At 49.5% G+C, this 27883-nt stretch overlaps 2 long non-coding RNA genes across 2 annotated transcripts; both read right to left on the reverse strand.

Moving 5' to 3' along the window:
- Nucleotides 1-294: 294 nt before the first annotated feature.
- LOC127321478 (uncharacterized) lies at nt 295-1935 on the reverse strand. Its single transcript, XR_011753959.1, has 2 exons — nt 1854-1935; nt 295-590 (listed from the first exon to the last, which is right to left on the reverse strand). It is a non-coding gene; the product is annotated as an uncharacterized lncRNA (long non-coding RNA).
- A 7928-nt stretch (nt 1936-9863) lies between these two features.
- On the reverse strand, nt 9864-13131 carry LOC127321484 (uncharacterized). Its single transcript, XR_011753960.1, has 3 exons — nt 12817-13131; nt 11423-11503; nt 9864-10159 (listed from the first exon to the last, which is right to left on the reverse strand). It is a non-coding gene; the product is annotated as an uncharacterized lncRNA (long non-coding RNA).
- Nucleotides 13132-27883: the final 14752 nt, after the last annotated feature.

Consider the following 27883-nt stretch of genomic DNA (forward strand, 5'->3'; position numbering starts at 1 on the left):
AACTCAAGCCATCCCATTATAAGCCCCAGGAGTAGGAAAACCCAGAGCGCGCAGGTATGAGGGGTTTATGTGCATGAGGTCACTACAAGGGACCGTGAGGTCGCCTCGCATTCCCAAGCTTATGGGTAGGCCAAGCAACAGCTCGACACGCCCATGCACACATCACCCACCTCAAAGGCTCACGTTAGGCTTTCCAAGCCTGAGTGCTTCACCTTCCTGTGCACTTCACACATACACGCACGGTGCACAGGATACAAGGGTAGAATACAGATTCAATATCACAACAAGACTATGTAAGACACAAAAGATGGAAATAAAGTTCATATATAGCAACGCTCTACTGAGCAAGATCCAAATGACACACAAACGGGATACATATCCCAACAGTACATCATACATAAAAATAGCAAATAGTCTGGGTACAGACAAGATCCAAATTGGACTAAGAGTCCTGAAGATAATCAAGCGGGGGGTTCCATAACCAACAAGCCACAGGCTGCTGCCTTAGGAACGATCCTGCTACGCAACGAAGTCGTCGTCCGTGAACTCGACAAAGTAGCCACCTGCGTACTGCTCATCATCTGTCGTACCTGTTTGTCGAAAAGCGGGTTCCGGAAAAGAGAGAGAAAAACGAGGGTAAGTACCAAGTGGCACGTACTTGCGAGACAAGACCAGCTATGCTTGCTGGGGGGCGGTATAAACTTCGCCCGGCTATATGTGGGGTTTAGCGGCAGCAAAGCACTATCCAATAGAGACATACTACAACATTCGTCTACTAGAGAAGGTGAGAGAGCGCATAATCTAACAGTTCTATACTCTGCAGTCATAACCCAGCCAATGCGATCCCCCTTAGCCAAGAGGTACTAGCAAGGCACTCACACAGTTGACAATTTTATATCCATTCCATTATAATAGGGCTAACTTACTACGCAAGTAATTAACAAGTTATTAGCGACAAGGTTAGGTGTAAGTTGTTCTATGATCGAGTTAAACAGCTCCAAGTCGTCCATAACCGCGGACACGGCTTTCCGAAAAGATTTAACCCTGCAGGGGTGCACCAATGTTACCATACACGCATGCTCGAACCCGCATAGTCAAGTGCGGAGTCTCACAACAAGACCGTTCCCAGATCTGCAAGAATGCCTAGGGGGGCCACCCAACTAAGTTACCCGTGACGAAGTTCGGCCGTACTCCGAGACGGACCCAGAGGTTGCGTAGGCGTCTAGGCGGGCACTAACGGCCAAGCACTAGATAAGTCGTCTAGCAATTATGCAGTGCAGTACAGAATAAAAACACCCGAAGGCAACAGGAAGTAAACACCCGAAGGCAACAGAATATAAACATGCATGCGCCAAATAAAACCAAGGTTGTGGCCCCCTTTTCAACAGACTTGAGAAAAGGTAATGGGTGATGGGGGATCCCGATAAAATCTCCCACGAGTGGTTAGCGCGCTCAGTCTTAGAACAGGTAACAAGAACTCGGGTCCTAGGGGACACAAGCGAGACAAAAATCCGATGCTTTCGCAAAGGGGCTCACCGATGCCTCTGCAATATTATTATCCCATATCAATTTTAATTGTAGCAAAATTTATCAACTTCATTTTCGAAAAGGTAGTGTATGTGTCAACAACCCAACAAGATATCCCGAACATGTCGAGATATCAACAGAAACCCTAAACTCGCCTACGACTCGCAAAGCTGGCAAACAACAAACAATAGGTAGGGCGAGGAGGTGTAACTCGGATATATAGGTAACAGGTGGATAGGACACGTGACACAACAGAATCGCAACATAGGGATAGCAATAGATCAAGAGAGCATGAAAATGTAAAATAGGTGAAGGGGTGGGCTCGCCTGTCAGCTCAGAGGTAGAAGCACCGGCACGATCCTCCTGGGGGTGCTCGTACTCCTGCTCGAACTGCTTTGCGTCGGCGTCTACTCGAGAAGAACCAAATAGCACATACAAGAGAAGTAAAGGCACAAATCAATACAAGTAGATGCAATGCGCAATATGATGCATGATGACATGGCAAGATGAGTTGTGCAAGTCAAAATTAAATGGGGGGCTCACAATTCACATGAAATGATGAACTCCCTCACATATTGTTTTATTTCGAGTTTGCAAGTTTTAATTGGACAATTCAGGGATGATGCCAAGGATGCATGACAAGTTAATATTTGAATTCCTCTTACTTTTCTAATGCATTTTGATATAATATTTGTTGAATTTGGACAAGTGGACTTAAGGTTATAAATTATGCAAAATTATCAATTAAACTCCAATTTGAAAAGTGGTCAAATTTTATTTACTCAAAAGTTGGAACAAAGTTTATATTTGAATAGATCATGTTTTTCTGATCAAAAAGGATATCAAGTTTGTAAAATTTAGAGTTGTATAAATACATTTATAAAAGATTTGAATTATAGCCAGGGGGTATTTTCAGAAAATGAAATCAGCTTGGGACATTTTATACTGAAGTGAAACTTGCCCAGGTCGATGACGGGGGGTCCCAGACGTCACGTAGGATGCCACACGTCAAGGAGCAAAAAGGTGGGCTTAAGCGTCGCCGGCGGGAATCGAACCCTGGCCGGCTCGGGGTGAGAGCAGGGGTGTAGCCAGTGGGCTATGTGAAGGGATTTGAGAATCCCTCAACCTTCAGGCAAGGTGAGGTATCGGTGAGGGTTAACTGAATTTGTGACACTGAAACTGAAATTGTTGACAGTAGCGATTCCTGTAGATGCATTTCTGCACGGTTTTTAAAGCGGCGACAGCGAGAGATCTGGGCAGATCTATGCAAGGCTATGATGTAGTTGAGCAAGAAGAACATGCCAAGATTTGAATGGAACTGGAATGGTTCAGATTGGTGCACTGGAGTGGCGGTGATGCTCGCCGGAAAACAGATCAGCGACATGTGAGTGTAACAGCGAAAACTGAATCAGATTTTGGACATGACTTTGCTCGAAGATGGCGTCGTCTACAGACGATGAAATTGAGTGATTCCAAAACGAAAGTTGTAGCCCTTCGTCTCAGCTTTCCAACGGTGTGAAGAACGCAAGCTAGCGTGGCGTGTGTCGACGGGGATATGCGTCGAAAGACGGTGTGCTGTGAGAAAAACGAAAACTGGGTGTCTCATATTTCGTTTTCGGTTTCAACAATCTTCCTCGATCTCGTTTCCTTCCTCTCGTTTCTGCCTCGATCCGATGATGCTGTGGCATGCAGGGGAAAGAGAGGAAGGTGGGGTGCTCACCGAGGTTTGCTTGGTGTCGAGAGAGGGAGGCGGAGGAGGTGCTGGCCGGCGTAGACGAAGGAGACGGCCGGGCTGATGTTGGACAGGAAGAAGCTCGCGTCCTTGTACTGGCTCTGCCGTCCTTGGAGCTCCGAGGAGGAGATGCAGGTCGAGGAGGGGATGACTGGGATGTGTCCCATGCTCAGGTACCAGCGAGAGGGGTCATGGTACTCATGGCAGCGGTGGTGGCCGGCGGTGTGCTGCGGTGGTTTTGTCCAGGGAGAAGTGGCGGCGGCTTCTCAGCTTGGAGGAGGAAGAGAGGTAGGGTTTCTGGCTGGGGTTAGCCGGTTGGTGCTGGCCTTAAGAGGAAAGGAGGAGGGCCGGTGGATGAGAGGGCAGAGCGACGTGGAGGTGGAGCTTGCTCCATTACCAGATATGGTGCAATGTGTGCACGTGTAAAGAAGAAAAGAGAGGGGTGCATGGCTATTTTTGGTGTAAGAGGAGATGGGCCAACACTTGGGCTAGGTGGAGGAAAGATGGCTTGGTGAGGGTGTGGAGTTGGGCTGGCCGGTGAGAAAGAGAGAGAGAGATGGGTTAGATAGGTTAGGGTTTAGATAGGTTTAGTTAGACTAGGTTGGGTTAGGTTTAGAAACTAGGTTTTCTTTTTCTATTTTCTTTTTCTGTTTTTAATTCTGAAATTTTTTTAGAAGAGGGTATTCGAAAATTTGGAATAGAAAGAATATGAGATGGCTCAAGTTATATAGACCATACATGGTTGCTTGAGAAAAGAAAATAAGAAAAGAGAGGGAGGCATAGATGTTGAAAGTAGAACTCAACATTTTATGTGCAACATAATTTGGCAAAACCTTAATAATAAACCAACCATCTGATATGGAGTATCTCCAACTCAAATCTAGTTGGTAAAGCAAAAAAAAAAAAATAGAAGGGGTAGGAGAGATTTAAAAGAGGCCACCAAATAATTGAAAATTTTGGCATGACCTTTGGGTATTAGGGTTAAAGGAGGGAGAAGGAAAAGGGTGCCTTTCTTGGAACATCACAAGAGTGTGGTGAACCAAGAGAGGAGAAGAAGGAAGAACAAAAGCAAACATAAAGAAAACCAAACCAAAAGCAATTTAATAAAAGCCAAAGGTGATAATATGCATGAGTGCAATATGATGAGATGATAACAAAAACAAGAAAGGTAAAAAGGGTCTATGTATTACTCTTGGGATGTTACAAACGCCCCCCCTTGAAGGAATCGCGCCCCGAGATTCTCAGGAAGAAGAGAAGAAGGACGGGTACTCGGAACGGAGTTGATCTTCCCGCTCCCAAGTTGCTTCTTTATCGGAATGGTGCGACCACTGCACCTTGAGGAACTTGACAGAGTTGTTGCGAGTTCGACGTTCAGCTTCATCAAGAATCCGAACGGGATGCTCTTTGTAGGAGAGGTCTTCTTGGAGGTCAATGGACTCGTGATCAACTGTACGGTCCGGATCTTTGAAGCACTTCTTGAGCTGTGACACGTGGAAGACATCGTGTACTTTTGAGAGCTTCTCAGGGAGTTCAAGGAGGTAAGCGACTTCACCACGCTTTGCTAGAACTTTGAAGGGACCAATGTATCTTGGCGCCAGCTTGCCTTTGATACCAAAGCGATGAGTGCCCCTCATTGGAGTAACACGGAGGTAAGCTTGATCTCCAGGCTGATAGATCATATCACGGTGCTTGCTGTCATAATAGCTTTTATGCCGAGATTGTGCTATCTTCAGATTGTCACGAATGATTCGCACCTTTTCTTCAGCCTCGTTGATGACATCGGGGCCAAAGATTTGCCTTTCACCGGTTTCAGACCAGTTTAGAGGTGTTCTGCATTTGCGACCATAGAGAGCTTCGAAAGGTGCCATGCCCAAACTGGCTTGATAGCTGTTGTTGTAAGAGAACTCAGCGAATGGAAGGCATTCTTCCCATTTCATGCCGAAGGAGATAACACAAGCACGGAGCATGTCCTCGAGAATCTGATTGACTCTTTCGACTTGCCCACTCGTTTGCGGATGGTAAGCGGTGCTGAAGAGCAGATTAGTTCCCATAGCTTTCTGAAAGCTAGCCCAAAATCTGGAAGTGAAGATACTTCCGCGATCAGAGCTTATTTCCAAGGGAACACCATGAAGAGAGACGATCTTTGCGGTGTAGAGCTCAGCCAACTGACTAGCAGATATTGTCTCTTTGACAGGAAGGAAGTGAGCAACCTTGGAAAGACGGTCGATCACCACGAAGATAGCATCATTGCCTTTTCGAGATTTTGGAAAACCAGTTACAAAGTCCATCTCAATCTTATCCCATTTCCATTCAGGAATCTTCAAGGGTTGGAGGACACCGGCAGGTCTTTGATGTTCTGCTTTGACACGGCGATAGACATCACATTCTGAAACATAGCGAGCAACATCTCTTTTCATCCTAGTCCACCAATAGGTAGACTTGATATCGAGATACATCTTTGTGCTTCCAGGATGTATAGAAAGAGGAGTGTCGTGAGCTTCTTTGAGAATAAGGTTTCTCAGGTCTGGATCGTTCGGAACAACAAAACGACCTTGGAAGAACAGAGTTCCTTGATCGTCGATAGAGAAGGACTTGTACTTGGGCTTGTGCATATTCTCTTTGATGTTCTTGCTGCAAATATCTCGCAACTGTCCTTTTCGGATCTTATCTTCAAGAGTCTGCGTGATCACCAAGTTTGCAAGGTAGCCTTGGGGAACGAGCTCAAGATTCAATTTCCTGAATTCTTCATAAAGAGCAGGTTGACTTTCTTGAATCATGAGGTTGTTGCAATAGGACTTGCGACTAAGGGCGTCAGCCATGACATTAGCTTTGCCTGGAGTGTAGTTGATAGACAGATCAAAGTCCTTGATGGTTTCCATCCATCTCGTTTGACGGAGGTTCAAGTTAGGTTGGGTGAAGATGTATTTGAGACTCTTGTGGTCAGTGAAGATCTCACATTTGTTGCCCAACAAGTATTGGCGCCATGTTATTAAAGCATGTAACACAGCTGCAAGCTCAAGATCATGTGTGGGATAGTTGAGTTCATGCTTTTTCAACTGACGAGAAGCATACGCCACAACTTGACGTTCTTGCATGAGGACAACACCTAGTCCATGAAGAGAGGCATCACAGAATATCTGGAAAGGTTTAGAAGTATCTGGTAGAACAAGGACAGGTGTTGAAGTGAGCTTCTGCTTGAGGAGGTCAAAGCTTTCTTGACATTGAGGAGACCAAAGGAACTTCTTGTCTTTCTTCAGGAGATCGGTAAGAGGCTTGGCGATCTTGGAGAAATTCTCAACGAAGCGGCGGCAGTAACTTGCCAAACCGAGGAAACTTCTCACTTGCTTGACATTCTTCGGAGGAAGCCATTCAACGATCGCCTTGACGGTTTCAGGATTGACAGCAATGCCTTTTCCGGAAATGACATGGCCAAGATAGACAACTTGAGGAAGCCAGAATTCACATTTAGAGAACTTGGCATAAAGACGATGTTCACGAAGTTTCATGAGGATGAGGCGAAGATGCTCTTCATGCTCCTCATTGGACTTGGAGTAGACAAGGATATCATCGAGATAGACTACCACAAACTTGTCGAGGTACTCCATGAAAATGTAGTTCATCAAACGAGAGAAAGTGGCAGGAGCATTAGTGAGGCCAAAGGACATGACGGTGTATTCATAGAGACCGTAACGAGTTTTGAAGGCTGTCTTGGGTACATCCTCTTTGCGGATTTTGATTTGGTGATAACCGCTTCTCAAATCCATCTTAGAGAACACAGTTGCACCCGCAAGCTGATCAAAGAGCTCATTGATGCGAGGAAGAGGATATGTATTCTTGATCGTTTTCTCATTGAGAGGGCGGTAGTCAACCACCAATCGATCAGTTTTATCCTTTTTCTTGACGAAGATGGTAGGACATCCCCATGGAGAAGTGCTTGGCTGAATGAAACCGAGTTTTTGCAACTCGTCAAGCTGCTTCTTGAGTTCAACCAACTCATTTGGACCCATTTTGTATGGCCGCTTTGAGATAGGAGCTGTTCCAGGCTCTAGTTCAATGACGAACTCAACAGCCCTGTCAGGTGGCATACCTGGAAGTTCTTCAGGAAAAACATCAGGAAAGTCGCAAACCACCGGTATAGACTCAAGCTCCGGAAGAGAACTAGGATTCAAAGCAAAGAGCTGAACGGAAGGTGTCTGAGAAGGTGTATAGGTCAAGGTTCCTGTCGGAGTAGGAAGAGAAACTGAATGCTTGGCGCAATCAATGACAACTTTGTTGGCCTTCAACCAATCCATGCCAAGGATGACATCGATACCAGAAGATCTTTGCTCGATGAGGGACGCAAGGAACATATGGTTTCCAATTTGAATTTGGTTGCCATGACTTATTCTTAGCGCTTCCAACATTCCTCCGGGAGAAACAACCGTGAAAGATTTGGACAAGTACTCAACCGGTAACTCGTGCTTTTGAGAGAACGGAAGCGACACAAAGGAAAGTGAAGCTCCCGTATCAAACAGAACTTTTGCAGGGATAGAGTTAACAAGCAAAGTACCAAGCACGACATCGGTAGCTTGTTCAGCCTGCTCGATGTTGAGGTTGTTGACGCGAGCAGCCCTCGGACCTTGCCTGTTGTTGTTGTTGAAGGCACGGCCCGGAGCTGGTGCACGAACCATCGCTTGTGCCGGAGTAGAGCGAGGTGGTGGCGGAGGCAGCTTCTGAGGGCAGAAGGTGGAGATGTGCCCTGCCTGGCCACACTTGTAGCACGTGGGGTCGGCACGTGGACCCATCGGCCTTGGTCCACCATATGCAGGCCTTGGCGGAGGTTGGTAGGTCCTCTGCTGTAGCTGTGGGGTGGGTGGGCGGGGAGCATACCCAGCATTTGCGGCGCGGGGAGCATATCCAGCTTGTGCAGCTTGTCTTGGTGGTGCGGGATAAGGAACCCACAACCTGCGCTTCTGAGGCGGCGTTGATGCTGAAGGAGCACCAACCTCTCGAGTATGCTTGCGCGAATCCTCGAACGCAAGCCTACCCGACTCTTCCTTGATGGCAGTGTTGACAAGCTTGTCGAAGGTTTCCACCGTGACATGAGTGAGCGCGTACTTGAGTGCCGGCTTGAGGCCATTACGGAACCTCTTCTGCTTCTTGGCATCAGTAGACACTTCTTCACCACCATAGCGAGCTAGCTTGGAGAACTCGATGCTGTACGCCATCACATCTTTGTTGCCTTGAACGAGACTGAGGAATTTCTCCTTCATCCTGTCCATGAGCCCTTCAGGAATGTGGTGACTTCTGAAAGCTTCCCTGAACTCTTCCCATGTGACATCAGGCGCATTGGCAGGACGCATCTCGAGAAAGTTCTCCCACCATGCGGCGGACCCTCCTGTCAGTAGGTGAGTCGCAAACCGCACCTTGTCTTCTGGGGCGACTCCTGCTGTGTTGAGCATGCGGTTGACATCGCGCACCCAATCATCTGCATCCAGCGGTTCAGGAGTAGAGTCGAACGATCGCGGGTTCAGCTGCAGGAAGTCCCGGATCATCACTCGGCCATAGCCTTGACGAGCTTGATCAAAGCTGTGCTGGGTTTGCTGCATCTGACCCAACAGCTGAGTCATATGCAACAGGGTTGGTCCCAGCGGAGGAGGTGGTGGAGGTCTAACCATCCTGTTGAGGGAAAACATTACGACAGATGAAACAGCATATGACAACATAGCTTAAAACAAGGATTCAAGACCAGATAACACATCGATCCATCGAATTCATCAAGGTACACCATACAAGGTTCAAATACACATGAGATCCATACAACCGGATACAAGGATGGAACAACTAGAACCAACACAAGGATACAAAGATAGAAACACTAGCATATCCACTCAACGCGTAGGGCGATGGGGTATACGGTAGCTCCATGATGATAACGAAAAAGGAAGCAGGCACCGGAACAAGAAGTGGTCAAGATATCAACAGAACAACAGATAGAAGACATGTTAGCATGAAAATACCAACATGGCAAAGGAACAGATTATATGTGGAGATTGACAACGGATGATAATGAAGCAACCATAGTACAAGAACATTTTCAAAAACCACTTTTCCCTATGGCACTACGGTTTCCCACAAACACGTCCAAGCCTAGGTGAAACAGGTAAGAACAGAGTAAAACCGTTACACTTCCTTACCAGAGGGAGGGTGGGTGGGGTAAGAAATAAAAGCAGAATTCCTACTCTCGCGCATAAAGTTTTCCTATATAGCTACCAAAATATGAGTTTCTAGACACAACTTCGTCCGCTGCAAGGGCTCCTAAAGGCAGTCCTGCTCTGATACCAAGTCTGTAAGCCCCAGGAGTAGGAAAACCCAGAGCGCGCAGGTATGAGGGGTTTATGTGCATGAGGTCACTACAAGGGACCGTGAGGTCGCCTCGCATTCCCAAGCTTATGGGTAGGCCAAGCAACAGCTCGACACGCCCATGCACACATCACCCACCTCAAAGGCTCACGTTAGGCTTTCCAAGCCTGAGTGCTTCACCTTCCTGTGCACTTCACACATACACGCACGGTGCACAGGATACAAGGGTAGAATACAGATTCAATATCACAACAAGACTATGTAAGACACAAAAGATGGAAATAAAGTTCATATATAGCAACGCTCTACTGAGCAAGATCCAAATGACACACAAACGGGATACATATCCCAACAGTACATCATACATAAAAATAGCAAATAGTCTGGGTACAGACAAGATCCAAATTGGACTAAGAGTCCTGAAGATAATCAAGCGGGGGGTTCCATAACCAACAAGCCACAGGCTGCTGCCTTAGGAACGATCCTGCTACGCAACGAAGTCGTCGTCCGTGAACTCGACAAAGTAGCCACCTGCGTACTGCTCATCATCTGTCGTACCTGTTTGTCGAAAAGCGGGTTCCGGAAAAGAGAGAGAAAAACGAGGGTAAGTACCAAGTGGCACGTACTTGCGAGACAAGACCAGCTATGCTTGCTGGGGGGCGGTATAAACTTCGCCCGGCTATATGTGGGGTTTAGCGGCAGCAAAGCACTATCCAATAGAGACATACTACAACATTCGTCTACTAGAGAAGGTGAGAGAGCGCATAATCTAACAGTTCTATACTCTGCAGTCATAACCCAGCCAATGCGATCCCCCTTAGCCAAGAGGTACTAGCAAGGCACTCACACAGTTGACAATTTTATATCCATTCCATTATAATAGGGCTAACTTACTATGCAAGTAATTAACAAGTTATTAGCGACAAGGTTAGGTGTAAGTTGTTCTATGATCGAGTTAAACAGCTCCAAGTCGTCCATAACCGCGGACACGGCTTTCCGAAAAGATTTAACCCTGCAGGGGTGCACCAATGTTACCATACACGCATGCTCGAACCCGCATAGTCAAGTGCGGAGTCTCACAACAAGACCGTTCCCAGATCTGCAAGAATGCCTAGGGGGGCCACCCAACTAAGTTACCCGTGACGAAGTTCGGCCGTACTCCGAGACGGACCCAGAGGTTGCGTAGGCGTCTAGGCGGGCACTAACGGCCAAGCACTAGATAAGTCGTCTAGCAATTATGCAGTGCAGTACAGAATAAAAACACCCGAAGGCAACAGGAAGTAAACACCCGAAGGCAACAGAATATAAACATGCATGCGCCAAATAAAACCAAGGTTGTGGCCCCCTTTTCAACAGACTTGAGAAAAGGTAATGGGTGATGGGGGATCCCGATAAAATCTCCCACGAGTGGTTAGCGCGCTCAGTCTTAGAACAGGTAACAAGAACTCGGGTCCTAGGGGACACAAGCGAGACAAAAATCCGATGCTTTCGCAAAGGGGCTCACCGATGCCTCTGCAATAATATTATCCCATATCAATTTTAATTGTAGCAAAATTTATCAACTTCATTTTCGAAAAGGTAGTGTATGTGTCAACAACCCAACAAGATATCCCGAACATGTCGAGATATCAACAGAAACCCTAAACTCGCCTACGACTCGCAAAGCTGGCAAACAACAAACAATAGGTAGGGCGAGGAGGTGTAACTCGGATATATAGGTAACAGGTGGATAGGACACGTGACACAACAGAATCGCAACATAGGGATAGCAATAGATCAAGAGAGCATGAAAATGTAAAATAGGTGAAGGGGTGGGCTCGCCTGTCAGCTCAGAGGTAGAAGCACCGGCACGATCCTCCTGGGGGTGCTCGTACTCCTGCTCGAACTGCTCTGCGTCGGCGTCTACTCGAGAAGAACCAAATAGCACATACAAGAGAAGTAAAGGCACAAATCAATACAAGTAGATGCAATGCGCAATATGATGCATGATGACATGGCAAGATGAGTTGTGCAAGTCAAAATTAAATGGGGGGCTCACAATTCACATGAAATGATGAACTCCCTCACATATTGTTTTATTTCGAGTTTGCAAGTTTTAATTGGACAATTCAGGGATGATGCCAAGGATGCATGACAAGTTAATATTTGAATTCCTCTTACTTTTCTAATGCATTTTGATATAATATTTGTTGAATTTGGACAAGTGGACTTAAGGTTATAAATTATGCAAAATTATCAATTAAACTCCAATTTGAAAAGTGGTCAAATTTTATTTACTCAAAAGTTGGAACAAAGTTTATATTTGAATAGATCATGTTTTTCTGATCAAAAAGGATATCAAGTTTGTAAAATTTAGAGTTGTATAAATACATTTATAAAAGATTTGAATTATAGCCAGGGGGTATTTTCAGAAAATGAAATCAGCTTGGGACATTTTATACTGAAGTGAAACTTGCCCAGGTCGATGACGGGGGGTCCCAGACGTCACGTAGGATGCCACACGTCAAGGAGCAAAAAGGTGGGCTTAAGCGTCGCCGGCGGGAATCGAACCCTGGCCGGCTCGGGGTGAGAGCAGGGGTGTAGCCAGTGGGCTATGTGAAGGGATTTGAGAATCCCTCAACCTTCAGGCAAGGTGAGGTATCAGTGAGGGTTAACTGAATTTGTGACACTGAAACTGAAATTGTTGACAGTAGCGATTCCTGTAGATGCATTTCTGCACGGTTTTTAAAGCGGCGACAGCGAGAGATCTGGGCAGATCTATGCAAGGCTATGATGTAGTTGAGCAAGAAGAACATGCCAAGATTTGAATGGAACTGGAATGGTTCAGATTGGTGCACTGGAGTGGCGGTGATGCTCGCCGGAAAACAGATCAGCGACATGTGAGTGTAACAGCGAAAACTGAATCAGATTTTGGACATGACTTTGCTCGAAGATGGCGTCGTCTACAGACGATGAAATTGAGTGATTCCAAAACGAAAGTTGTAGCCCTTCGTCTCAGCTTTCCAACGGTGTGAAGAACGCAAGCTAGCGTGGCGTGTGTCGACGGGGATATGCGTCGAAAGACGGTGTGCTGTGAGAAAAACGAAAACTGGGTGTCTCATATTTCGTTTTCGGTTTCAACAATCTTCCTCGATCTCGTTTCCTTCCTCTCGTTTCTGCCTCGATCCGATGATGCTGTGGCATGCAGGGGAAAGAGAGGAAGGTGGGGTGCTCACCGAGGTTTGCTTGGTGTCGAGAGAGGGAGGCGGAGGAGGTGCTGGCCGGCGTAGACGAAGGAGACGGCCGGGCTGATGTTGGACAGGAAGAAGCTCGCGTCCTTGTACTGGCTCTGCCGTCCTTGGAGCTCCGAGGAGGAGATGCAGGTCGAGGAGGGGATGACTGGGATGTGTCCCGTGCTCAGGTACCAGCGAGAGGGGTCATGGTACTCATGGCGGCGGTGGTGGCCGGCGGTGTGCTGCGGTGGTTTTGTCCAGGGAGAAGTGGCGGCGGCTTCTCAGCTTGGAGGAGGAAGAGAGGTAGGGTTTCTGGCTGGGGTTAGCCAGTTGGTGCTGGCCTTAAGAGGAAAGGAGGAGGGCCGGTGGATGAGAGGGCAGAGCGACGTGGAGGTGGAGCTTGCTCCATTACCAGATATGGTGCAATGTGTGCACGTGTAAAGAAGAAAAGAGAGGGGTGCATGGCTATTTTTGGTGTAAGAGGAGATGGGCCAACACTTGGGCTAGGTGGAGGAAAGATGGCTTGGTGAGGGTGTGGAGTTGGGCTGGCCGGTGAGAAAGAGAGAGAGAGATGGGTTAGATAGGTTAGGGTTTAGATAGGTTTAGTTAGACTAGGTTGGGTTAGGTTTAGAAACTAGGTTTTCTTTTTCTATTTTCTTTTTCTGTTTTTAATTCTGAAATTTTTTTAGAAGAGGGTATTTGAAAATTTGGAATAGAAAGAATATGAGATGGCTCAAGTTATATAGACCATACATGGTTGCTTGAGAAAAGAAAATAAGAAAAGAGAGGGAGGCATAGATGTTGAAAGTAGAACTCAACATTTTATGTGCAACATAATTTGGCAAAACCTTAATAATAAACCAACCATCTGATATGGAGTATCTCCAACTCAAATCTAGTTGGTAAAGCAAAAAAAAAAATAGAAGGGGTAGGAGAGATTTAAAAGAGGCCACCAAATAATTGAAAATTTTGGCATGACCTTTGGGTATTAGGGTTAAAGGAGGGAGAAGGAAAAGGGTGCCTTTCTTGGAACATCACAAGAGTGTGGTGAACCAAGAGAGGAGAAGAAGGAAGAACAAAAGCAAACATAAAGAAAACCAAACCAAAAGCAATTTAATAAAAGCCAAAGGTGATAATATGCATGAGTGCAATATGATGAGATGATAACAAAAACAAGAAAGGTAAAAAGGGTCTATGTATTACTCTTGGGATGTTACACCCATGGCATTTGTCTGTTCACCACGACGACAGTTGGCGCCCACCGTGGGGCCAGCAGCTGCGCTTGCTGGAGTTCATATTCGGGCGGGCCTCCTCACCATCTCCGGCGAGCGTGTCGTCACAGCGCTCGTCAACCGCGTCCTCGCCATGGACTTCATCAACGACAACACTGGCTGCTTCGCCAACGGCGATAAGTTCCCCAGAAACGGGCGCGTCATCGAGTTCGGTAGCCTCCGCGTCTACTACGGTACCGTCCCCGAGCGCCAGTGCCTCTCGCCGGTGCTGGTGGCTCCGGACCCGCCAAGGTCTGCAGTTCGCAGCGGCCACGCCACCGGCAGCGTGGAGGTGCTGGTCGTTGCTGCGGCTGACGCTGGCAAGGAAACTGCGGCGGAAGGCGCTGGACAGACAAGGTCTACGCACACGGCCAAGCCACCGACCGAGCGTGACCAGGAGGTCGCGGGTGCATCTGCAGCGCCACCGGAGACTCCTCTCCAAGCGGCCATGAGCGTGCTGGCGACGCCCATCGCGCAGAACATCGATCCGGTAGCGGCTCAGGCGGAGCTGGAGGCGCAAAGACAGAAGCTGCTCTCCGGGGGCGCGGACATCATCCGGGCGCAGCGCGAGCTGAACCTAACCCTACGTGAGTATAACGCTGCCCATGGCTTTGCTTCTGTTAGCGCTCAGCCTGCTAGAGTACCGGAAAACCGGCTTAGAGCTCGCAATCTAGATCAGGATCTGCGTAAGGAGATTCTTACCGGTAAAAGTGCCTCTGCATCTTTGAGCATCATAGAAAAACCTAAGTACAGCAGTCCGGATAAAACTATAAAAGCTGCTAGGGCTGCTGTAGAGCTGTGTGACTCGCTTACCGGAGATGCTTTAGCAAAACAGCAGGATCGTGTTAGGGAGTTGCTTGACATGATACAGGAACAAAATGCTGAGCAGCTTGGTAAAATGAACAAAGCTGCGGCATCAAGATCTGTGCGTTCGGCAAAAAATGCCGGAAGCAAGTCCCATGGGCAGGCATCGTCCCCCCATCCGGACAGAAAAAGAGAAAAAGATGTGAATGCACAGCAAATGACTGTGTATGATCCGGTACTTGCCGGAAAACAACAAGCCGGGCAACACGAGGCCGGTAGAAAAAGCCAAGGGGCAGTTCGTGGCTATGCCGGAAATGGCTATGCCGGAAATGATTATGCCGGTAGAGATGAAACCGGGCAAAATTATCGAGCAGCAAGAGCAGCTTATGATGACGAGGAAATGCCTCCACCAAGGTACCGACAGGCAAGAGCCGCGGTACCGGAACGTTACGATGAAGCCGATTCCGGAACTGAAAGAATCGCAGCCTACCGGAACCCTCTGGGGCTACGCGTAGGAGAAAGATGCCTGCCAGACCGGGATGCGAGGCACAGGCTGGACAGGGTGTATTTGTCTGAGATGATCGAGGCAGAAGGTCCTCCGGGCCCAAAATGCTTTGGTCCACGGATCATGAAAGAGGAACCACCGGTTCGCAACTTCCAGTTGCCCCGTGACACAAAAACATATGATGGCACCACTAAGCCGGAAGACTGGCTCGTGGATTACGTAACCGCGGTATATGTTGCTGGCGGCGGTGGAACCGTAAGAGGTGGAGGAAACCGGCGCTGGGCCGTGAGAATCGTACCATCCTTCCTGGTAGGACCGGCACGCATTTGGCTTAACAACTTGCCGGCAGGAAGCATAAATGGCTGGTTGGATTTTGAGGAAGCTTTCGTAAGCAACTTCAGCAGTACATACCGGAGGCCAAACAGGCCACAGCAGCTCGCCTTGTGCGTGCAGCGCTCAAATGAAACAGACCGGGATTACCTGACCCGGTGGAACTCCACAAGGAACTCCTGTGAAGGAGTGATCGAGGCACAGGCCATTGCTTGGTTTTGCAATGGGTGCAGAAGAGGTTCACCGCTGTGGCAAAAGCTGCAGAGGAACATGCCGGCAACTTTGGCAGAAATGATACGTGTGGCAGATAGCTACGCATTGGGAGACCCAATGCAACCGGCGGTTCAAGCCGAACCGGCGCAAACAAGCCAACCGCGCCAAGATCAATACCGGGACAACCGGCACAACAAAAGAAGGGAAGATTTTCCGGATCGGAGGTATGGTCCGCAGCAAGTAGCCGCGGTGCAGGATAATTCCGGCGCCGGCGGAAGCCAGAGGCAAAAAACCGGATCGCAGCCATGGGCGGGTCCTAAAAAACAGTGGGTTGAAAAGAAGCCGTGGCAAAATGACGAAAGGTACACCATGGAATCCGCTATGGATCAGCCGTGCCGGTGGCACACACCGAATCCTGCAAGTCCTGCTAATCATTTGACAAAAGATTGTACTTGGACAAAAAGATTGATGGAGAGAGGCATGATGAAAGATGCAAAGGACCAGGGTACCGGAAGACTACCACCACCACCTCCGCTTACCGAAGCAAATGCTCTACCGGTACAGCCTCAGCCAAACCGGCAGCAGCCGCAACAAATTCACCAGGTGGCACAAGGTTTTAACCAAGCACCACCACCGGCACCTTTAGGCCGGAATGTTTACCAGGACCCGGATATGTGCTGCGTTGTGTTCGCATCGAGCCAACAGACAAGCAAAGCATGCATCGCCGTTCCATGGAAGTGAACGCGGTGATGCCGGCAGTTCCAAAGTACATGCTGTGGTCAGATCAGTAAATTACCTGGTCATTTAAGGATCACCCTAAGATAATGCCAAATCCGGGTGGCTACGCTCTCGTTGTGGACCCAATCATGCATGGGCCAACGACTCGTGTCAAGTTCAGCAAAGTGCTGATAGACAATGGGAGCAGCGTAAATATCATGTACCGGCACACCATGCAAACGCTTGGGATAACAGAAAACATGCTTCAGCCAACTCACACAACATTCCACGGAATCATTCCGGGATTGTCCTGTTCACCCATGGGAAAAGTCCGGGTGGATGTATCGTTTGGAGGACGTGATAATTGCCGGGTCGAAAACCTTCTGTTCGAGGTGGTGGACCTAGACAGTCCCTACAATGCACTGCTGGGGAGACCGGCATTGGCTGCGTTCATGGCCTCAACTCATACGGCGTATCTCAAGATGAAGATGCTGGCACCTCGTGGACCCTTGACTATGGTGGGAAACTACAAGATCTCGCTGGAAACCGCTTCCGCCGGATCGAATCTGGCAGAATCGCTGGTGATTGCAGAAGAAAAAAGAAGGATGCAAACTGCAGTTGCGCTGGCTCAGTCTTCACAATTGAGCTTAGCGGCAATGAGTGGTAACTTGGGCACACCGGCATTTAAGCCAACCAAGGAGACAAAAGACATCGTGCTGGACCCGGCATACCCTGAGCGTACCGTCCGTATCGGTGCTGGCCTAGGTGAGGCATAGGAAAGCGCGCTCGTCAACTTCCTCCGTGAGAATCAGAATATCTTTGCCTGGTCTACTGATGATTTGGTAGGTGTTCCGAGGGAGTTGGCTGAGCACTCTCTAAATGTCCGGAAGGATGCAAAGCCGGTACGGCAACCTTTACGCCGGTTCGCCGAAGACAGGAGGAAAATCATTGGGGAAGAGGTAACAAAGTTACTGGTTGCCGGTTTCATCGTGGAGGTACTGCACACCGAGTGGCTAGCTAATCCGGTGCTGGTCGAGAAGAAAAAAGAGGAAGACCCAAAAGCTCCAAAGGTGTGGCGCATGTGCATCGACTACACCAACTTGAACAAGGCTTGCCCGAAAGATCCTTTCCCTTTACCCCGGATTGATCAAGTGATCTATTCTACTGGCTGTGAGCTGTTGTCTTTCCTAGATGCTTATTCCGGTTTCCACCAGATTCCCCTGAAAAAGGAAGATCAAATAAAAACTGCGTTCATTACCCCGCACGGGGCTTATTGCTATGTCACTATGCCTTTCGGTTTGCGCAACGCTGGTGCAACGTACCAGCGCTGTATGCAAAAATGTTTGTTTGATCAAATTGGAAAAAATGTGCAAGTCTATGTTGACGATGTCGTGATAAAAACGAAACTAAAAGATTCTCTGATCAATGATCTGAGGGAAACGCTTGACAACCTGAGAAGGTTCCGGATGAAACTCAATCCGGCAAAATGCACTTTCGGTGTTCCTGCCGGCAAACTGCTCGGTTTTCTCGTGTCAAGCCGCGGAATAGAGGTTAATCCGGTAAAAATCCGGGCCATTGAAAGAATGACCATACCGCAAGATCTCAAAGATGTGCAGAAGTTTACCGGAAGCTTGGCATCGTTAAGCCGGTTTGGCGAAAAGGCTTTGCCGCTATATGCTCTGATGAAAAAATCCGATACCTTCGTTTGGACGCCGCAGGCAGACGCTGCGTTCAAAGAACTAAAGAAAATGCTAGCAACTGCACCGGTATTGGCTTCGCCTTTGCAAAGGGAACCCATGCTGTTGTACATAGCAGCAACAAACCGGGTCGTAAGTGTTGTGGTTGTGGTAGAAAGAGAAGAGGAAGGAAAAACCATGCAAAGGCCGGTATACTACCTGAGCGAGGTGCTCTCCCTCTCAAAACAAAACTACCCCCACTTCCAAAAAATGACCTATGGCGTGTTCATGGCCGCCACAAAACTCAAGCACTACTTTGAAGAGCACCCCATGAAGGTGGTGAGCGAGGCACCCATTTCAGATATCATGTGCAACAAAGATGCTAGCGGCAGGATTGCCAAATGGGCAATTCAGCTATCGCCGTATGTACCGGTATACGAGAGAAGAGATGCTATAAAATCACAAGCCTTGGCTGATTTTCTGGTCGATTGGGCGGAAATGCAATACAAACCGCCGGAACACAAAATAGAATACTAGAAGATGCACTTTGATGGATCCAAGCTCAAAGATGGTCTAGGTGCCGGTGTAGTTCTTACTTCACCTAAGGGAGATCACCTCCGGTATGTTCTGCAGGTGCATTTCAGGGCATCAAACAATGTCGCTGAGTATGAGGCTCTAATTCATGGGCTCAAGGTCGCAAAAGAAATCGGTGCACACCGGATCATTTGCTACGGTGACTCAGATCTTGTGGTGCAACAATGTTCCGGAGATTGGGACGCAAAAGATGCCAACATGGCCTCATACCGGTTTCATGTGCAAAAGATTGCCGGATTCTTCGAGGGATGTGAGTTTCATCATGTGCCGCGGGCGGAAAATGAAGCCGCGGATACGCTTTCTAAGTTGGGCTCCTCCAGGCAGGAAATTCCTCCCGGAATAGCTTTGGCACACCTAAGGGCGCCATCGATCAAACCAAGTCCGGAATCTGAGTCAATCTTTGTACCGGAGTCGCACGTTGTGCCAATGGACATTGATGAGGGAAACCCGGGGACTGTTCCGGTAAACCCGGGGACTGCCGGATCCAAGCCGGAAAAAGCTATGCTGGTGGACAGTATGGAAGTGGACGTACCGGTGTTTCTGGTTCGAGAAGCACCAACCTGGGTTGAACCTATTAAGGAATTCCTGATCAACGGCACCCTGCCGGTTGACGAAAATGAGTCAAGAAGGATCTAGAGGAGGTCCAAGGCTTATACCATCATCAACGGAGAGGTGTACAAAAGAAGTGTTACCGGTGTCCTCCAAAGATGTGTGGAACCGGAAGAGGGAAAAGAGATGCTGGTGGAAATTCACCAAGGGGAATGTGGGCATCATGCCTCATCAAGGGCGCTGGTGGCAAAGGTGTTCCGGCACGGATTCTACTGGCCCACTGCACTAGAAAGTGCTGAGGATTTGGTACGGAAATGCAACGGGTGCCAGAGGTATGCCAAGCAAAACCATACCCCAACATCCGGTTTAAAAACTTTACCGTTAACTTGGCCGTTCGCTGTTTGGTGCCTTGACATGGTTGGCCCATTCAAAACTGCGAGGGGAAGCATGACCCACATCCTAGTAATGGTGGATAAGTTCACTAAGTGGCTTGAGGTGAAGCCTATCGCAAAATGTGATGTGCACACGGCGGTGAAATTCTTAAAAGATGTTATCTTGCGGTATGGATACCCGCATAGCATTATCACTGATAATGGCTCAAACTTTGCTCAAGGTGAGTTCAAAAGATTTTGTGAGGATAACAATATCCGGCTGGATTTGTGCTCAGTCGCGCACCCGCAAGGCAATGGCCAAGTGGAAAGAACCAATGCTTTGGTGCTTTCCGGTATCAAACCAAGGCTCATTGAACCACTTGAAAAGACACCGGGATGTTGGCTTGATGAGCTACCATCGATCTTTGTGGAGCATAAGAACGACTCTGAACCGATCTACGGATACACTCCGTTCTTCATGGTTTATGGGGCAGAAGCCGTGATACCAACCGATATCATACATGATTCACCAAGGGTTCAACTCTATACCGAAGAAGAGGTAAAAGAGGCCCGAGAAAATGATGTGGACTTGCTAGAAGAAGCAAGAGAGCTGGCTTTGGCAAGAACAGCCATATACCAGCAGAACCTCAGACGCTATCATAGCCGGAGGGTTAAACCGAGAGTGTTCCGGGAAGGGGACCTGGTGCTACGCTTAGTGCAGCGCACTGAGGGGCGCCACAAACTCTCACCTCCGGGGGAAGGACCTTTCGTTGTGAGCAAGGCTCTACACAATGATGCCTATTACTTGATCGATGCACAGGAATCAAAGGAGGGAAAGGCGGACAGGTCAGGAGAGGAAACCAAGCGCCCATGGAACATAGCTTTGCTGCGTCCTTTCTATTCCTGAAGATGTGCTGTAAGAAGTTCCTTTTTGTACCTTATTTATGAATAAAAGATGCCGGCACCTCGAATGAATCTCGGGGACTGCCTCTACTGAAATTGCATGCAATATGTTTATTTTTTCCGTATACCGGTTTGTTTGCTTAAGGTTCGCTTTTCCGGTTTAGTAGTGTGTCGAACTTACCGGAGTCTTCGACTTTGCTGCTGTCCGAAACCCGGCTTCATGGCAAGCAAGATAAACCGGAAGGTTCTAAGCACGTGAAAAATGGAAAAGAAACCGAAAGCAAACAGTCCGGAAGAAAGTTTAACTAACCCCGGTTATACCGGTTTTTTGGTAAAAGAATTCGAGTTTTTTCTCTAAGTTCAAGAAGGTGCTTGCTTGGCAAAAGAATCAAGCGTGTATTAGATTGGATGCGGGAAAGAATCCGGAGTCTTTACCACTCAACCAATGCAACATGTTTTTTCAGTTTACCGGTTGCTTAGTGAACGTTTTTTCTTTTCGGTTTAGTAACGAGTTAAACTTACCGGAGTCTTCGACTCTGCTGCTTTCCGCAACCCGGCTTCATGGCAAGCAAGATAAACCGGTAGGAATTAAACACGTGAACCACTAAAAGAGGGAGTGGGAACGAACAATCCGGAAAAATTTAACTAACCCCGGTTATACCGGTTTTTTGTGAAAGTTTCGAGTTATTTCTAAGTTCAAGAAAGTGCTTGCTTGGCAAAAGAACTTTGGAACTCATACACCAAAAAGCCCAGAGAGGCAGGCAGAGCCAAAGTAAAAGAACCAAGCGTGCATCAGATTGGATGCCGAAATGATTCCGGAATCTTCGCAGTGCAAGATAAAAGCAAACAATGAGCAAAATGCTAAGGTAGCGAACAAACTTAGACTTGATATGTTACCGGTATAGCTTACCGGCATAAAAATGTTATAACATGGCCAAAAGAACGGCAGAGTATTATCTTACATCATGAACCCCGGCATACCGGGGTAGAATTTAATGGGCATTGTTTTGAGATAGCAGGGGTGGCATATATGTTCAGGCGCTCGGAGGTTGCGCGCCGGCTTCAGGAGCTTCACCTTGATCCGGAGGAGCTTCACCTTCCGCGGTTTCCTCATCTTCCTCGTCCTCGACGTCTTCCTCGTCGTCGGAGATTTCGTCTCTGACGCCGGGAGGAGGAGGGATGAAGGTTTGCGTAGGGGCAAACTCCGCGATCCGGTACGCGCGGTCCTGGCGCTTGGCAGTCAAGACCGGATCCTTGTCCGTGGGCGCATCGCCGCGGAGGCTGTGGAAAGCGTCCAGATCCAGGTCTTCGTACCAGGAGCAGGCGGTGCGTAGCGCCGCATCCGCTCCGGCACGGGCCGATGAGCACTTCCACTCCCGGAACCTTCTTTCGGCATCTCTCAGGCGATCAGAGAGAAGCGTCGTAGTTCCCGTAACGGCTTCCCCAGGCCACAGCACTTTGAAGATTTGGATGGCTCTCTCCGGTAGCTCACCCAGATGCCGGTCCACAGCTCTCATATGCGAGATCCAGGCAGCCAGCGCCACGAGATGATCATAAGGATCCCAGGGCGCATCCGGGTTGCTGAGAGATTGCTCAATCCTGCGCTCCATTACCTGCTTTAGTGCAAAGGGCTGGGAATCCGGGAAGAGCTCTGCAAGGAAAGAAAAAGACGAGAAAAGGAACCGGTATAAGGACATACTGCCGGAAACTGTAAGCTTTTAAGCAGAGAGAAGAAAAGAAACTTACGGAGGGCCAGTGTATCGGCTTGAACGACCAACCGGTCGTATTCACCCTGATCTATGGTAAGGGTGGCGATCCGGTCTTGCGCCTCCTTCCGCGCTCGGCTCTCCTCTTCTAGCTCCGCTCGCAGCACCGCGCTGGAATGGGTGAACTCGTTCAGAGACTCATTCAGCTTGGCCTCAGCAGCATGCGCCTCCTTGAGTTCTGCGCGTGCCGGAGTTCAGCCTGCATAAGGCTATCCTTCAGCTCAGCAGAGATTTTCTCTGAGCGTCCGTGGCCTTGCGGTGCTCAACGGCAAGCTGCTCCTTTTCAGCTGTAATCCGGAAAAAGAAAGGGTTAGCAGAAAGAAACCGGTAGACTCAAGAGAGGCAAGATAAGCAAAAAACAAAATGGTACCTTTGAGCGTGGCGAGCTGAGCGGTAAGAGCCTCCACGGTGGCTTCCGGAACAGCTGGCGTGCAAAGAGTTTATAAGTATTTAAAGAAAGAAGCAACCGGTAAAAAAAAAGAGGCCGGGTGCCCAAAAAACTAACCTTGGCACTTGCTGTGGGCTTCGGAAAGCTCCCGGTGTTCCCACAGAAGCTCCTCGAAGAGATGCTTCCGGGTATCCAACGTGTTCTGTTTAAGATAAAAAGGTTCCGGTAAGAGGATGCCGGTACTGAAACAAAGTTTCGCGCTAAGAACTGCGATCTCAACCCGAAACTCGGGGACTGGCTATGCCGGTTTCTTTTGTTTCTAACAAAGTTTCACGCTAAGAACTGCGATCTCAACCCGAAACTCGGGGACTGGCTATGCCGGTTTCTTTTGTTTCTAACAAAGTTTCGCGCTAAGAGCTGCGATCTTAACCCGAAACTCGGGGACTGGGAAGATATATATAATCTTGAAAGAGTAACAACCGGCATAGATTTAAAGAATTGTGAAGTTTGTGCAACTTACCATCACGTTGTTGTTGGCGTCGTGCCACGCGGTGTCAAATTCTTTGACCGCGCGCCGCAGCCGGCCAAAGTGCTGCCCTGTGCTCCGGGGGCCGGCAGGGTCAACCACCGGCAGCTTGTCCTTCCCCAGGCCGCGCGTCGCTGGGGACAGATCCGCCTGATTCCACTTCTCAGCGTAATCAGCGAGGTGGCCCAGATCGGCTCCTCCGTGGGTGAGCTCGGTGATCCGGCCCAGCTGAGCTGAAGCCATTTCTCCGGCCACAAGGGCGGCCCGGCCGGCATGCAGTACAAGGGACTGCGAGTCGGAGGAGGGAGAGCCGGCAGCGGTGACAACCGCGCCAGGATCTTGCGCGGAGGACTTGGCGCCCTCCGGAGGTGTAAGCTTGCCGGTAGGGGCAGCCGGTGGAGGCGTTGGTGCGTCGTTGGTTGGCGCAGGAGCGTCCGGTGCGTCCTTTGCCGGGGAAGAGCCTGCCGGCGCGGAAGGATCCGACACGGGCTTGGAGAGGGAGGAAGCGATTGTCTTCTTCTTCTTCTTCGGGACGGGAGGAACCAGAGGTTCCGCCCTCCCGGCATCTTCTGTGTTGGCGCCGATGTTGCTGGCGCCGGTGTCTTGGGCTTCTGGAGGAGAGACATGGTCCTCCTCCGCGCGGTGTTCTGAAGGTTCAGGGGCCGCGCGCCCCGCACTTGTGTCGCCTCCCCGAGGGGAGGCAGGAGATTTGCCGGCACCAGATGGTACCGGACTTGGTTGAGGGGGAGGTGAGGCCCTGGCGGCGTCCTCAGAACCTTCCGGCCTCATGCCACTGGCGCTCTTGGAGATCTTGAGCGCGGGGCTGAAAAGATAAAGAAAAGTGAAGGTTCAGGAAAAAGTTTCCGGAAAAAGAAAATCATGAAACAAAAGAAAGTGGAAACGAAAACTTACCCGGAAGCAATCGGCATTTCCCGTTTCCGGTAGCGCTTGGCGGTGACTTGTTTCCCGGCAACCACTTCCTTCCGGGAGCGCTTGGCGGGAGGAGCATCGCTCGAACCGGCTTCGGGTGCCGGCGCTTTTTTCTTCTGGCCCCGGGTGGAGAGTTTGTCCAGGAACTCCTGGCCAACCTCTGCCTGCAGGGGCGCAGCGTGCTCCACAACCTGTGGGTTGGCGCTGGCTGAGGGGAGATCTACAGAAAAACAATGTATAAGGAAGCGAAAGAAAAAGATACCTCGAGAACAGTGATCTCATCATCGAAACCGGAGGCTCCGGCAGAAAAGTTACCGGGGCGCGAGGTATGGGTCCGGCCCATTATGTGTTTGTTCCCAACCACGTAGGGATCCGGATCCACTTCGTCCAAGGGGCGCTTGCGGGGAGGGCCTTGTAGTGCTTCCGCAGCAATGCGAGGAAAGCGCTCGCAGACCTGAAAAGGAGAAAAAAGATAATTAGCCACACATCAGGAGCTACCGGAAAAACAATCCGGATTGCTTATGCTCTTACTTCATCAGATGGAGGATTGGTGGAGCTGAGGGGAAGGAAGCCCCACTCCCAGTCCATCGGCATGTCGGTTTGGCAGATTTGCCTAGCCTTGAGGACTACATCCTCTTTGCTTAGGGCGCAGCTGGTGATCTTGGTCGGATCGCGGCGGCCGCACATCTGGCTCATCTTGTGAGACCGACGCTGGAGAGGGAGCACCCGGCGTGAGATGAACGCGCGGATGATGTCGTCGGAACAGATGGCCGTGTCATTCTTGAGCTTCTCCAGGAATCGAACAATCCGGTTGGTTTCGATGTGGTTGGTCCCCGGATTGAACTTCCAGTTGGCCTTCGACGGGGTCCCCGGAATGTAAGCCGGCAGATTGATGAAATCCGCGGCGCCCTTGTTCTTCACGTAAAAGAAGGTCTCTTGCCATGCCCGGCATGACTCCAGACCAGAAAATTTGAAAAAGGGACTCCCCTGGCGCGCGCTGATGATGCAGGATCCGCACTGGACCGGAGGTTTGGGATTGGGAATGTCCTTGCCTTGGACAGAGTTGATCCGGAGGCCGAAGAAGTGAGCAAAGGCTTCTTTTGTAGGACGGAGACCTATGTAGGCCTCCATGAAAGAAACAAAACAAGAAAGATAAAAAATGGCGTTGCCGGGAAGATGGTGAGGTTGGAGTTTGTAGAAGTCGAGGAATTCACGGAAAAAGTCAGAAGCCGGAAGGCCGAAGCCGCGCTCAAAGTGAGCAGAGAAAACCACGTATTCTCCGGCTTCAGGCGCGGGTTCCACCTCGCCGCGCGGAATCCGGCAGGATACTTGTTCCGGTATCCTCCGGGAGCGGTACAGCCAGTCTATCTCCGGCTGCTTTACGTCGGAACCTTTCCAGGCTCCGCGGGTGATCGCCGCCAGGTTCGCACCGGAAGCTTGGCCGGAGATGCTGGTCTCCTGGCCCCTTCTGGTTCCGGCCTCTGGAGCGGAGGAAGAGACATCCATCCGGGCAAGCTCTGCCTCGAGCCCGTCGGAGGCCTCGCTGTGGTGGCTGCTGCCGGCAGATTCGGAAAAATACGCTTCGGATGACATACCGGTCAAAAAGTGTCCAAATCTACCCACAAACAGATTTCCCAAGATCTAGCCTCGCGTGAAGATCTACGAGTAAGAGGAAAACCAAAGGAAAAGGGAAAGTAAATCCCCTACCGGCCCAAGAACTGGAAGGCAAAAGAAAGAGATTGGAGAGGCATTCAGGCTAACCTGAGGTGGCGGAGGACGATGAGGACGACGGTCGCCGGAGAAGTGGCGAAGTTACGGGCGAAGAAGATGAACTGCGGAGAGGAAGAACGGAGGTTGCCGAGGGGCGCCCGGTGCAGCGAACAGCAATGGCGCTGCAGAGAGCTTCTGCGCAGCGGGGCTCGGTAGAGTTGCTGCGGAGGTTCGTCGGGGGCAGCGCTCTGGCGGCAGACGGCGGCGGCGAGAGTGCAACGGGCGAGAAGCTCTGGTGCGTGTGAGAGATGACGAGTGCGAAGAAGAAGAGGAGAAGGAACCGCTTCCCCTTAAATAGGAAGAAGGGGTCGTGGGCCGGCAACCGCTGGGCCGCGGCGGTTCGGTTCGTGGGCTGCCACGTGGCGCGATAATACCCGCGCGGAAAACAGAAAGCCACAGGGAGGCCGCACGGATCCGGAACGGCAGCGAGGATCCGGTGCGGCGCAGTTAATGCGGACGCAGAAGCCGAAGGAAATGACCGACGTCGTGGCGTCGAAAGCGATGCGCATGTCTCGGCAGGTCTTGTTTCCCGAGATATTCACGACTTCGTCGAGGAGTTTTGAATAGCAAGGCAACCGGAAAATTGTACCGGAAGCTTTTGCTAAGTTCGGTATCATGAGATGGTTCCGGCAAAGACGCCGGAAGGTTTGAGTTGGTTGCCGGAAAAGTTAAACCGGTACCTTGAGCAATGAGAACCTGGCATGGTCCGTCGGATAGGATCCGCCGGACTATACCAGCTTCGGGGACTAATGTCGGGGGGATGACTCCCGGTATGCCAAAGGCATGCCAAACCGGATGGTTTGGGCCATCAAAGTACCGGTTTAAAGATTATTCCGGGTAACAGGTGTTGCCTCTACGCAAAGTAAATCATACCGGTATCCCAGCAGGGGTATACCAGAACCGGCTAAGAAGGTACCGGAGTACCGGTACAGGCTTCACTGTAGCACGTCGGCAAGCTGGTCAAAGATTGTCTCAAGAGCTAGAGGACAAGGATGAGCGAAGCAGTTCAGCTTTAAACGAAGTCCTGAGGCCAAAGCAGATGATGACGTAAAAGGTACCGGACGATGTCACCGTTCCTGATTAAAGACATACCGGCGTCATCGGCCCTTGTATAAAGAAGAAACCGGCGTCACCGGTAGCCAAAGTGGCTTTGTAAAGTAGTTTGTCTAGTCAAAGATGCCATTAGGGTTTCCTAGGGTTTCTTCCTCAGTAAGCCACCCTCTCCCCTATATAAGGAGAGGGAGCACACCCTTGCGCGGGTACCTGTTGATGGATAGCGAAGAGCTGATAGCCTGTAACTTCTTTTGATCAAGGAATAAAAGATCTAGAGCTAATATTGTTCTTGCGTTCTTCTTCTTATACCTCTGGCCAAAGCCAAGTTCTTCGAGGAAAGCATCCGGAATCCTTCCCATCCTTACCAAAAACCCTCCCCCGAATCCTCAAGCGTACATTCGGCCCCAACTCAAGCCATCCCATGGCATCTGTCTGTTCACCACGACGACAGTTGCTCCATGTGTTCATTTTACAACGAATGTACAAGAGTTGCCAATGTTTTTGCGAAACATTGATTCATTTCGGTTTCATCAAATTTCTGACACTCAATATGCCCTTTTTTGGCAAAGGTCATGCCGACATTTTATCGGAAGCTCATTGGTTCTAATTCTTTTTCTTATACCTTGTAGGCATCGATCTTAAGAATACATGGATCGAAGCTTACATGGTTTCTTTAAGTTCGCGGTTGAATATATGAACCGAAA

Source organism: Lolium perenne, chromosome 3, assembly GCF_019359855.2.
Source record: "Lolium perenne isolate Kyuss_39 chromosome 3, Kyuss_2.0, whole genome shotgun sequence".
Classification (NCBI taxonomy): domain Eukaryota; kingdom Viridiplantae; phylum Streptophyta; class Magnoliopsida; order Poales; family Poaceae; genus Lolium; species Lolium perenne.